The sequence below is a fragment of the Alligator sinensis genome, unplaced genomic scaffold (genome assembly GCF_000455745.1).
Source record: "Alligator sinensis unplaced genomic scaffold, ASM45574v1 scaffold76_1, whole genome shotgun sequence".
Lineage (NCBI taxonomy): Eukaryota > Metazoa > Chordata > Crocodylia > Alligatoridae > Alligator > Alligator sinensis.
Window position 1 is genome coordinate 1,029,827 of NW_005841865.1, and position 12,890 is coordinate 1,042,716.

Below are 12,890 nucleotides of genomic sequence, written 5' to 3' on the forward strand. Positions count from 1 at the left end.
GCAATAAAAAAATATTTTAAAAATTTTTTAAAAGCCCTGCGCTCACTGGCAGTAGCAGCTGCCATCGGGGTCACTGGGGCCTTGTAGCAGAGCTCCCCCACACAGCACAGGGTAGCAGGGACCGGCCCCAGCCACCTGGCACCCGCACTGCCACTGCCCCATTGTGCATGTGCAGCCCGGCTCAGCAGGGCACCGCATGGGCAGCTGGGGCCACTCAGGCTGTCACCTGGGGCCCAGCACCACTCAGCCCCCACACGTGCCTCTTGAAGCATCAGGGTCAGGCCCCTATCATTAGAACCTGAGCTCTTCACCCAAAACTAAATACTTCACAATAAAACAATCACCACAGTTTCACAGAATAATCAATAATGTTTGATCAATTGATAATAATGCTACAGTCAGGAATGTTTCCAATCCTCCATAATTTTCTTTGGAGGTGAAAGATCTAAAGTGCATCTTGAAGAAATAATTTTATATACTATAGTGTCAAAGGGCCTGCTTTTCTGTTCTATGTGCTTATGGGCTCTTTGTCTGTGACAAGGGCTGTGGAAGTGCTAGCTTGTTCTCCAGTACAGGCTTCTCTGTCCACCTGAATCGCTTGGTAATTAGGAAAATCATCCCGCAGTCACTTCTCGCGTGGAATTATCCTTTTAATCTTGAGTGAGGTCCCCAAACACCATGGCCTTGTGTTAAAAACCATGAGCTCCAAGCAAAAATAATAAGCATGCTCTCCCTTCTCATTCCTGAATGTTTATGGTGTCCTTCCCTCATGTTTACATGCCTTTCTCTTCAACAATGAGGAACAGAAATGCATTTTTGCTTTAAAATGAAAGCAAAAATTCTCATGTAATCACGTGATTCCAGGAACTTTATGAAAAACATCAAATCATCTAAGTGTAATGATAAAATAGCAAAAGCTGGCAATGCCACTCTCCTAAACTATACACGGAGGAGGATTCAAGGAACCTGTGGCACTGGAATGTGATTTTGTGTGATTGTCTCCCCTAATTAATCACCGGTTAACCAAATTGACATATGCAGATACCCTCAGTGTCCCCTTCAGCCTTGTTTTAGACCCAATAGCCTTCCTCCCTTTTTACAGACATAGAAGATCCTCTTCCAGTTTGGCTTGATGGATGACAAGCTACTAGCTCCTCAGCCCTTCTCTGACTGCCATTCCCACTTGTCTATCAGCCTGGTTGAAATATTAACCAGTAACCAGTGAATGGGTTTGCTGACTGCTACATAAACGGATGGCATAACTGCCATGTTCAGAGGAGATCTATTGGCTCTTAACACAATGCCTGTCTACTCCATTAACATCCAAGCTTGTCTAAGTCTGATCTGAAGAGACCTAAAGCTGGCAATCTCTTGGGACTGGGGATGAAGGCAGAGGCTGACTTAATAAACTGAATTAATTTTAACAAGGAAGTTAAATTAAATCAAAGTGAAATAACATAGGCCAAAGAAGTGGCTGTTTTGGCACCCACTGCAGCTGTGACTCCTGCAGTTATTATGTGGGCAGACACTGCAGACACCCGTGCTGGATAAATATGCACAACAGGACAAGAAAGAGCAGTATCTCATTGCTTATTATTACATGCTCCCCCACAACTAAAACTAGGATCCAGTCCATCCTTACCTGCTCTAGAAATTCAGCTGTCCCTATGGGTTCTTCCCTGAGAACTTGCCTATGTCCATGATGTACACACCAGGAAAAAAAGGTGAGAATTTATTTCTACCATATTAGCTAACGCACAGTGGCTAACTTTTGGCAAAATCCTGGAGCTGACAAAAGGTCTGTCTGCTACTGCTGTTCAGAGTCAAGCTGGCCAGCATGTGAGAGGGGTTCACTGCCTGGAGTGGGGTCCAGCTTAGATATCTAAAGGGAACTTCCCAGAAAATAAGAGACAGAGATGGTCATGAGGGAAAAAAGTCCAGCTGTGGAAGGTAACTAGGGGCACATCAGCCTTGCCTTGGGGTTAGACCAGGCAAAAGGATTTGGGCTCTTAGTTGGACTGTATGTTTGAGAATATTCCTGGTTAAAAGAGCCTGAAACTGAACCAAAGTGTGTCTGACTGTTACTGCCCAAAACCTTAGGTCAGAGACTCCCCTACTATTATTTATGACAGTAGTGCTAAGGGAACAATTAAGAATGGAGCTTGGTGTGTCAGCCACTACTAAAGCCAAATCTGGGACAAGAGAAACTGTTTTGAAATTTGAATATTTTTTTAAATTGAAGGCTTACAGTTGCAAATCTGGATCTTAAGAGCTCTGCACTTAATTTTTTTATACCTCTGCATCTGACATGAACTATCCCCAGCTTCTTAGTTCAATGCAGCCTGTGTATCTGAACAAATATGAACATAAAAAAATGACTTTTCTAATTACCTCATGGCTCTGTCCAGGAAGTCTATACAACTCCATGGATTGGTACTAGCTACATAATAATCAATACAGAATTTGATTGCAGCTGTTACAATAAAAGTACAGTTTAAAAATCCAGCTTCTCTACAGCTTTCAATTCTCTTTTTTAAGGGCCAAATTTTAGGATCAGTATTTGGATTTGGGGGTTCTTGCTGACTGGTAAATATTTGAGTTTCATCAGATCTGGAACACTTCACAAAATTGTCCCCGATGTTCTGCAAAGATGGTTGAGAATTTAATACACAGTATCAGAAAAATGAATGGAAAATCTTTTGGAACCTTAACTAGAAATATATGGCCAGATCCCCTTCAGTATAAATTGTCATTGCTCCACTTAAGCTGATTTATATCAACTGCAGATCTACCCTCAGTGCTAATAAGCTGCTTAAGGCCCCAAATTCCAGGTCTGAGTTCTAAATTGCAGACTGTAAAAGCAGCATTCTCTAGTGTCAATGAGATGTCTTGTTAACTGCCAAGTAACAGGTCTTCCCCAAAGTATCGCTGAGCTAACTAAGGCAATGTCTTTGTCTGCCTTTATTGGGAACAATCCATTACATTTTTTCATGGTCTGGACTCAAATATGATTCCCAGCTTACCACTTCTAAAATTTTGAGCCCAACTTTCATCCTGACAGCATTGCCCTAAGGCAGTGGTTTTCAACCTTTTTCATTTGCAGACCACTAAAAAATGTCAAATGGGGGTGCAGACCCATTTGAATTGTAAGTGTGGGTATTCACATCCTTTTGATTGATCATCGTTATCTTTTGCAGACCCTTTAGACATAGTCTGCAGACCCCCAGGGGTCTGCAGACCACAGGTTGGAAACCACTGCTCTAAGGTGTATGGATTGCATTCCAGGCATGTCTCTGAGCTTGTGGCTCTATATTAGTGTTTATAGGAAGTCAATGAGATGGAACTCAATAGAAAAAAGGAAGACTTAGGAGTCATAGGAAGACAAATGGGAAGGCTTGGCACTCGATAACTTTACTGAATCATATCTTTCAGTACGGTACACTCCTGGGTGGCAGACATAAAGGAAAGGAGAAGAGGTCTATATGTTTCAATGGGCTGTTCAGCTTTGCCTGTAGAGAGCAGGAATACTTTATTTCTGTTAAAAAAAAGTTATCTGGCCTCTATTCAATCTGAAGTTATGCAGCACTGTGAATCAGTGTGACACTGTCACTGGAGACAAGGAATGTCAGGCCTTCAGCAATGGAAGGGAAGCAACAAACCCAAAGTGTGTATTTTGTGAGTTTGTGTATGTGTAAAGGCTAAAGCCAGCTGGAATTTAGTACAGTTCCTACTGGCTCAGTCAAGGCCACTTATAAAATAAGGCTACAGCCTACTGAGTACATATGTGGGGCTAATACAAAGCTTTAGCCTCATGGGCCATGCAGAGAATTAATAGCTCAGCTACCAGTCAGGGGGCTTTACTAGGAAAAGTTATCAGAGAAGGAAAAAAAGGATAAGAATAGAAATGTTAACTAAATCTATGGGGTTTTCCCACTGCTCCCTGTTACATGAATATGATGATCTGATGTGGCTGTCTTAACTGCACAGGTCTGGGCTCACTGACTCAAGAGGCCAGCTTCAGTCCTTTATTTCTACCTTCTATATAGACGGGGCCCAAATAGTCACCTGTAGACCCATGGTAAACTGAGGAATTTTACTTAGCAGAAAAGAAAGCACTTTTCAGATGTGCAATATAGGTCTTCATACCACAAAGACCAGCTTTGAATTTTATGTTCAAGTGAATCAAAACAATTTCAAGGTGAAAACAGAGTAAAAGCCATCAAGCCTGGGCTGTTTGGGGGCAAAACCATTAAAGTCATCTGGTTCAACATAGTTTAATAAATACAATAAATGGGAGTTAACCAAAATTTCTGGATGTGGCTTCCTTTCTACATTCAAATCAAGAATAATTTTACAAAAATTCATCTCTAGTCAAACTCAAGGAAACATATGGGAGATGATAATAATAAAAGGCTTACTTCTTCATTAATTGATTAATGTAATTAAAGGAAGATACCACATTAGCATCAGTTTATATGGCTAATTAACTAAACTCATTAAGTCATACTAACTTCTACAAATGTAGTCTTACTGCTACCCAACGGTCAGTAGTTTTCACTTCTCACACAACCCACTCTCGCTTATCAGCACCTTATATATTCTGCAAGAATTTTGTGACCTTCAATAAATTAGCTAGCTTATATCCTAACTGATATCAGAAAGTAGGGGATTTTTAATTAATATCATTCTAACAACCTTAACTCTGTCCCTTTTGCAATGCCACTGGGGGGGAAATGAAGCAGTTCTTTTAGTTTGTAATTACAACCAACCATGCATTACTTAGAATGAATCCATCCTCTAGACAACTTTATTTTTCTAAACTATAGCTCTATGTGTGGCTCAAATTACAAACCTCCTCAAGCCAAAACTGGGTATCCTGTGGTTCCAACCAAACTAATCTGAAACTGGTAAAGCAAGGTTTTGTAGCTGGGGCCATAATCCATACTGAAACCTTCCATTGCAGCATCTGGGGTGATCAGATTTGAGTTTCTATTTCAGATTATTATAAACACAAGAATCCATTTCAACATTCAGGTCTAAACCTGAGTCAGAAAACTTTACAGGGTTCACTATAATCACCAGCAGCCACTTTATGTTATTCAGGAGTGAGGCTAAGGACAAGGATGTGATTTTTTATTCAAACAATTATTTCAGTACAGCCACTAATGTGGAAGCAGTTATATGGGTATGAGTGTGCTTCAGACCAGCATAACTCATTCCCTTTCCTGTAGGCAGATAAACTATTGCAGCATAAGCACTTTTATTCTGATATAACTGCACCCACAGTGTATACACTGAGGAACCCAGGAGAAGATATAACTTAAAACAACTCTGAACTTTCCCCTGTGAACTTAGATTGCAGTACAACTCCTTGATAGTTTTAGACCAAACCTGGTTGGGAATTTTCCATTAGAACAGTTTTCTGATGGAAAACGCAGTTCCACAAAATCAGAATTTTCCTGCAGAAATTTTTGATTTCCATCAGGAAGACTGAAATGAGCTATTTCATTTTGGATCAGTTCACCCAGAACAGAAATATTTTTTTTGTTGAACTGGGCCAAAGCCTTTTAGTTTGAATTATCTCAACAAAACATCAACTCATTGCTTAACAGGCTTCTTATTTTTAACTATGGATTGGACTTCTTCAAGAACTACCCCTTTATTCAAGGGTGAGGGTATTCAAGGACATAATTATGCCCCCCCGTGGGCACATCTACATGAGATGTTTTCTGTGGAGTTGCCTAATTAGCTCCACAGTAAATATTTCAGCGTCTACACATGCAGTGCTATTAGGACAGAGTAAACTAATTAACTCTGCAGTAGGTTAGTACTTGTAAATACAAGCACTGTCCTACTGCACAGTTTTTTACTCCACAGCAACACACATGCAGACGCTGCTGGCTGGGGCACAAGGGTGCTTCAGTGAGGGGGCTGCCTGCCAGGTAGCCCTGCACTGAAGTACCCTCGTACCCCAGCCAGTCCCTCTACAACATGTTGAACTGGGTTGGAGAAGTGCTGGGCTGGCAGGCTGAACCCCCAGGCTCCCTGCCAGCCGGGGCTGCTTGGACCTGGCTCATTGTGCTAAGGTCCCAGGCACATGTTCAAAGGAGCAATAAACTCTGGCACAATATGCAATGGAGTTTATTGCTGCACATTAAAAGTATCTGTAGATGCACCCTGCATGTACTAGAGTAATAGTCTACGTATATTTTGATAGACATGCACACACTAAGAAACATGATTTATTTTAAATCCTGCACAGAGTTAATCCATTCATTTATGCATTTAATGCATTTTGTATTAGAAAGATTCCTTCTTCCAGCCACCTTCTCCCAGCAGTACAAATAACAATGGAAACAGAGTTTCGTTGGGCAGATCTCCAGTAGATATAAGTCAGTATAGTAGAGCTGAAGGCATTTCGGATAACTATGTGCACTGCTAAGAAGGGAATGTTGCTACACCAGCTATAATGCCTGAGTGATCTGTCCAGGCACATGGATAAGGCAGTGCTCAGATTTGATAAGGAAGATGAATTTCCATCTCTCTCTGTAGGCATCTAAACCACTCTTCTTAGCTTATTCTTGGCTTTTACAGATGCCTTGAAAAGCAAATGCTTTATCTCTGGAATGTACCAGATTGGGGAAATACCTGCCGCTTGCTGCAAAGAAGGACACACACACATTTTCAAGAGTTGCTTTCACATGGCAGTTACACAGAAGAGAGGGTTGTAGTTTTTCATCAACAAGAACTCCCTGCTCCCAGCAAATATCTACTGGGACCATCAGAGAGGTGCACTGCTTCCTGCTGCAGCTCTTCCTCCCCTTTCACTCACACTCTGTCTCCAGAGTACTACTTTTACTAGCCACACACACATTTTTTATTATCACTCTATGCCTAGGGCCATAAAAGAAGAGAGTCAGGATCTGGTGCGCTACTTTATTGCTGAACCCAAAAATTCAAACCCAGATTATGGAGGAATAACAGCCTCAGCCATGTAATATGAATACAAAGGTTGAGGCCATTTGGATTTGTTGCTTCTGGTTCCCATTGAAGCTATAACAAGGGCCATGACTTTTCATTTCAGATCTATATCTACAGTTCAAAAGGGTTCTAGTTAGTGCCCATCTTTAGTCCCAGGCCAGGGAGTAATTACTTCTGCACTTATTGCTACAAAGCTCCATGTATTGATGCTTTCAGTCAACAATGTTTGGCTACATTAGCTTTTGCTGAGATTGAAGACTATTCTTGGAAGCTTTAAAAACTTCCAAGGGAGACACCTGTCACTTTTATTCATGCACAGTGTCTTTATTCTTATTTATTGAAGGCATTAAAAAAAACCCTGGCTTCTGCTGAGCTTCAATTGGATTTCATTAAAAAAAATAAAAAAGCTAAGCCAATAATAAGAACTGGCCAGCTGGCAACCTTAGACCTTTGTCAGGAATGATCTACAGAGGAAAATGTATACTTCATCCATATATAGCAATAGAGTCCACTGGGCCTGTGGTTAAAGCGTTCATTTTCTGTGCTAGCCTATGCAATTCATTAGCTATACTATATTCTTCCATAGATTGCTCCTGCAAAAGGTCCTGTTTGCCAAGATTTATATTAGGTTTGCAATTACAGTAATACCTATACAATGACTCTGCAATACTTACAACTATATAAAAGACAATGAGATTCTATGGTGATGGCTGCAGTAGAGAAAAATAATAATTAATCTCCAAGGATCTGGGTATACATGGCAAACTGATATGTAAATAGACTCTGGTTCACGGCTCATACCAGTCATACACCAGAGAACGTTAGGAGATAAATAGACCCCTATTTAATAGAGAAAGAGTTCCATATATATATACCATCTATGGCGTTTTCTAACCATCTCTGAAGTGCAGCTCCTTGTTAGGTGAAACACAGGCGCACAACACACCACACAACAGTTTAGAACACAAAGTGGGTATCCTATATCCAAATGCTATTAGAAGGAGGCATTAGTGGAAAGGACTCTTGACATATTCAGAAGAACTAGCTCAGCTGAGAACTCGGCCACAAGCTTCCTGTTTTCAAGCTCTCTAATCGAACATTAAAACAAATGGGATTAATCATGGTGTAAGGTACTGCTCAGTGAGTAAGGGTATTGCAGGCTGGCCAGGACCCTAGGGAAAACATTTGCCCCTTCAAGGAAAGCCTATGGTGTCTTTCAGGACCACAAGTAATTAAAGTTTGGACCTTCATGCTGTGCAGAAGCATTGATCCATTACTAGCTCAGAGGAAGATGAGCCCCTTTCTCAATCAGCATTGCCTATCTGTATAAACCACTTAGTTTCTTACTAATATAAACTATGGTGTATATGAACTGTACAATGCAAAGCTATCTAGAGATACCCAAAGTAGCTATAAATGAGCAAACTGGAAACCATCTAGCAATGTTAGCAGGGTAAATTAGCCCAGACAGAATGGCATGATATTGTAGTTATGCTGCTTCAAGTCCCCCAGCTATCATGTCTACAGATCTCAGGGATCCCTACTCACCACTATATTGTGTGGTGTAGTCACAGCCTATAATTCAGGAAATTACATGCATAAACCTCACTGGCAATGGGATTCCTGTCTGCAGTTAAGCACCCTTCCCAGCAGGACACTTCCCTAAATTGGAGCCTTAAAACTGATTCCTGTAGACATTTTTTTTTAAAGTAATTTTCTTTACATTCTTGGTGATAGCAGTGTACATGACTTGTCCCCCAGTTAATCATGGGGCACGTGGCCTCCTCCAGGCCTCCTGGCTGAATGTGACAAAGATGCTCCCTTTAATATCCTGAAAGTCAGGAGTCAATGCTGTTTGGATAGTTGTACTCCGATTAGCTCTGGAATGCCCCTAACCTTACAGCAGTAAACCAGTGTCATATATATAGTTGAACAATTATATGTATTGTGACTAAATTTCCCCCCGAAGATCTCATTCAAGATGTTAGAGTGAAAGGATCATAAAATGAATTAATAGCTGATTCACTGTATAATTTCCTAGTTCAATATACTTTAGTGTACCAGCTAAATGAGCCATACACAGCATTCAGCTCGGCCAGTTAACAGCTTTATCATTGAGATCTCAGGCTTAGAAATAAAAGCAATTCTTCTGAAGTAATTGCGTCTAATTAAAAGAAACATTTAAAAAGTGTAACCAAAAGGAATTCATTTCAAATGGAAAATTAATGCTGAAAAATAGCCCTGAGCTCTCTTGTCTCTGCTAATAGCTAAACATTCTCGGAATAATTAAACTGTTTTGAAATGTTGATACCTTCTCCTGTTAGAAATGATAGCCATCGCCAAACGCATTAGCAAATCATCAGTAAGGCTCTATCTGTTAATAGGTGTACAACTTTCAGGCCAGCTAGTGAAACAGAGAGAGGTGGCTGAAGAAATGGAGATGGGGGAGTTCAGTTCATCTAGATGACCTGGATGAACACCCCTCTCTGGATGAACACCCAAGTCCTGTTTGGCCTTGTTTAAAGAAACAGCATCACAACTTCAAAGGAGCTCAACTCAATGCAGCGAGGTTTCGTAAGACTGTCAGATTCTGTTACATAAGTAAACTGGTGTTATACAGTCTAATTAAATCACCACAGCTGTGTAACACCTTGCAGCTTCCTGTGTTCTCCTGATACTGTGCAGAGAACAGCTTTGGCTCACGTGGTGCCTTCGGCAAACTGGGCTGCACTCAGTGAAGGTGGTGTCTTCCCTCTGCAGCATGTCATCCCCCTCATTGCCTCAGCCCAACCTGGAACTGAGCTGTGCACCACAGACTACTATTGACTTCAGTGAGCATCTCTTAAAGGTGTTTAGATGCTATTGGGACTGAGCATCTACTTATGCAAAAGAGATGTTTGCAATACTCGGTTAGTCTATTCAAATCTTAACTTCCCATTCTCTCTCCTCCATAGTGACAGAAAGATCATAAACAGAGAACACAGAGAGAATCCACTAGAATTCCTACATGTCTGAACATCACTGTGAATACATACATATCACAGGGCAGGCCTAGATGTATCCAGACCCTGGCTCAGACCAGGGTGTGCTGTTTATATTGGAGGGGTTTTGGTGGTAGCCGTGTTGGTCTAAGGACATAGGCAGGCAAGGTTCTTTGGGTAGATGTGATATCTTTTATTAGGCCAACTGAGTAGTTGGAAAAAAGTTCCTAGCAAGCTTTCGTGCGCAATCACCCTTCTTCAGGCATAGGGAATCTCTGCCATTCTGAGACTCCAAAGAATGAAAGAAGCTAGAAGTGTGACAGGAAATCAGTAAGAATATATGTTGGCGGAAACATTAGGGCTGACATTCAATCCAAGAGCTGCTCCTTGTCCTTCTTGCCTTTGTGTAGCACTGACTGTGGTTGCAGGTGTGCTAATGAAGAAAGGAAGGCTGCTCTCACCATCAGGACACTGGACAGGCACTCAGAAGAGATGTATTTCATTCCTGTCTCTGCCCGATACCATGTGCAACCTTGGAAAATCCTCATTTAGATCTTCACTTTCCAACCTGTAAAATATGGGCAATACTTCCTTTCTTGCATCTTTTGTCTCCCTTGTGTACTTAGGCCATGGGCTTTTCGGGACTAGGACTGTACCTTGCTATGACCATATACCACAGTGGCACAGTGTAGTACTACCACTGAGGAAATTAGCCCCAGTTCTGCTCTATCAATCCTGGGATTAAGGTGGTGAGCATGCTTTGTGGACACCCTGGTACCAAGCTCAAAACCTGGTTTCTGGCATGCTCAAGAATCAGATCCCCCAGGTTATCCTCACCACTGCAGTTCTGAGATTGGCATGCAAGGAACACAGATGGGAACAGCTTCCTCAGCAGTACTCAGGGTCCCAGATTTGTCAAATTTGGGGTTCTAAGTACTCTACTGCCTCACAGCAGACACATCCTATGTGTTTGTACAACACCTAGCCCATCTAGGAGCTGCTTTCATGATAATTCAGCCCCAAATGGTGGACAGTACATGGTATCAGCAATTCTGATGAGATTAGCACTCTTAAAGTCAACATTTGACTTCCATTCTCCCACTATAAGGAATACTTTAACTTATTGCATCGTGTTTCTTCCCTATCCTTCTCTACTCCAATCCCACTTGCTGCAAACAGCAAAACATCAAATTGCTTTGTAAGCAGGTACCTGATTCAATAAAGGAAATCTTCTGTACAGAGAAACCAGTCAAACTGCAGGCCTATATGAGACTAAAGAGGTTACTTATATATTCCTCAAACTAGAGAGTTTTTTGCAATCAGTGCTCTCACTTTATTTATGTAAAGACCTTGTCATAATTCTTGATAATAATAATCTTTGTGTCTATACAGGACAGAGAGCACCAGTGAGCTGTATGGCTATGCTGACAGCCCTCAAAGCCAGGATATTCTGTTGTGACTATAGTCCAGTAGCCAAGAACTAAACCCATTGTCACTTTAGATACAATTTTCCTATGTTACATTTTCTATTCATTAAAGATGGTGCAGCATTCTGACAAGCAAAAATCATACTTTAAATGAGAGAGGGAGAGAGTAAGAGGGAGAGAGAGATGTAATGTCCTTTGTGCCATAAACCTGTGCTATGATTATGTATTATTTTAAGTGAACTTGGCCAGGTTGGGGTCAGAATCTTTATGGATCCTTCATCCATTTCTCCAACAGCACTTCCAATCCCATTTTTACTAGGATGGGAGCATATGAGCATCTGAAATGAATCAAAAGTATATAACTGCTGTTTGGGATCCCCATTTGCAAAAAAAACCACCTAAATCCTCCAATCAAGGGATCAGATCAGAACTGAACTGGCATGAGATGCAAACAGACACATAAATTTAAATAAATCTCATACATTCCAAGAAAGTTGCACTATGTTGTGTTAATGCTACACTCTATCCCATAAGACAATGTTGATCAGATAGGCAAATTACAACTGCCTATGGAGTGGAGGAGGGGTGGCTGCATACAGAGTGGCAAATGATTATCTTACTTGAAAAAGCCGTATGGTACCTCATCTGTACATTTGTATACTTACCTGATGTAATGTAAGTGCATCCATGCATGTACATAGATGAAGAAATCTGTCTTAAGCGATCACTAAGGATGCAAGCAAATATCGGCTACCTATCAAAGTGGGGAAATTTGTTAACCCAATAACTCTTGGAACAGAGATGGCTGAAAATTTTTTGAAGAATTATGCTTTGTCAAAAAATTCTGATTCTTTGAAATCAAAAAGTTCCCATTGAATCTACCGATTTCAACTAAAAACAATCTTGGGGGGTTTTTTTAATGGTAGTTGTTTTTTAATGGAACATGTCAGCATCTGCAGAATAAAAAGTTTTGATTTTCTGTTTTTTTCCTTTAAAGTATTTTTTTTCCTTTAAAAGGTCAAAGCAAAACCAAAATGTTTTGATTGACCCAAACTGATATTTTTGGAAAGATCAGTCAATAAAAAATTGAGATTCTTATGGATTAAAAAACTCTTGAAAATACTTGTGGAATAGAGAGACCATGGCTCAGGTAACTCTACTTAGGAATAGTGAACCTTTAAAAGATATTTCTTATAATGAATAAAACATACTTCTTGATGTTTCTTGGTACATTACATAGTGTATATATGGTATGGTAATTATTACTTCCTCTGGTCAAGATATCCCATTATGCATGTGCTCCCGAAGTTTCCAATACTTAATATGTACATACCAGCATTTATAGCATTGCCTACACAGAAGAGCCAGCATGTCTTCTATTCAAATTCCTTTCTAAATAAAATTGTGATACCTAGTATGTTCCCCTTCACAAGATGATGGAGCAAGCCCCACTTTAAATCATAAAAGCTAAAGCTTTTCCTCATTTACAACTGGGAAAGAG